This window comes from Octodon degus, unplaced genomic scaffold (assembly GCF_000260255.1).
Source record: "Octodon degus isolate 3935 unplaced genomic scaffold, OctDeg1.0 scaffold00240, whole genome shotgun sequence".
NCBI classification, from domain to species: domain Eukaryota; kingdom Metazoa; phylum Chordata; class Mammalia; order Rodentia; family Octodontidae; genus Octodon; species Octodon degus.
In genome coordinates, this window is record NW_004524816.1 from 2,749,489 (window position 1) to 2,750,034 (window position 546).

Below are 546 nucleotides of genomic sequence, written 5' to 3' on the forward strand. Positions count from 1 at the left end.
TTGAAAAATAAGTAATAAACCCATCACATTATAGCAGTACTATTTCTTATGGAAAGAGACTATGTTTTTCAAAACAGAAAATATTGGATGGAATGTCATTATCTTATATTTTTGAAAATCTCTTTAATGTCTGGTTTAATAGCAGCTGGCCAGGAGTGGTGACAGCACATGCCTGTAGCTGCCACACTTCAGAGGCTGAGGCACAAAGATCATAAGTTCAAGGCCAGCATGGGCTACCTAGCAAAATCCTATCAGAAGAAGAAAAAACGCAGTTGGATGGTTGCCATCTCTGTTTCTAGAGTCGAGTTTGGAGTTTATGTCCAGTTGTCCCCTCAAAGCCTCATGTAAGTCATGGGGAAGATGGGGCTCAAGGGAACAGTGAGTGGCTTGAGGGGCGGGGCCAGAGGACCAGGGCGGGGCTCAAGGGGAGGGGCCAGAGTACCAGAGCAGTGCTCAAGGGGAGGGGCCAGAGGACCAGGGCGGGGCTCAAGGGGAGGGGCCAGAGTACCAGATCAGGGCTCAAGGGGAGGGGCCAGAGGACCAGGG

At 49.6% G+C, this 546-nt stretch overlaps 1 long non-coding RNA gene across 1 annotated transcript in view; it reads left to right on the forward strand.

The window, feature by feature from the left end:
• The first annotated feature begins 201 nt into the window (after positions 1-201).
• LOC111813923 overlaps positions 202-546 on the forward strand; it is an 18,133-nt gene continuing 17,788 nt past the window's right edge. Inside the window, exon 1 of the long non-coding RNA XR_002819044.1 lies at positions 202-344. This is a non-coding gene — a long non-coding RNA (uncharacterized LOC111813923). The remainder of the gene's footprint in view (positions 345-546) is intronic.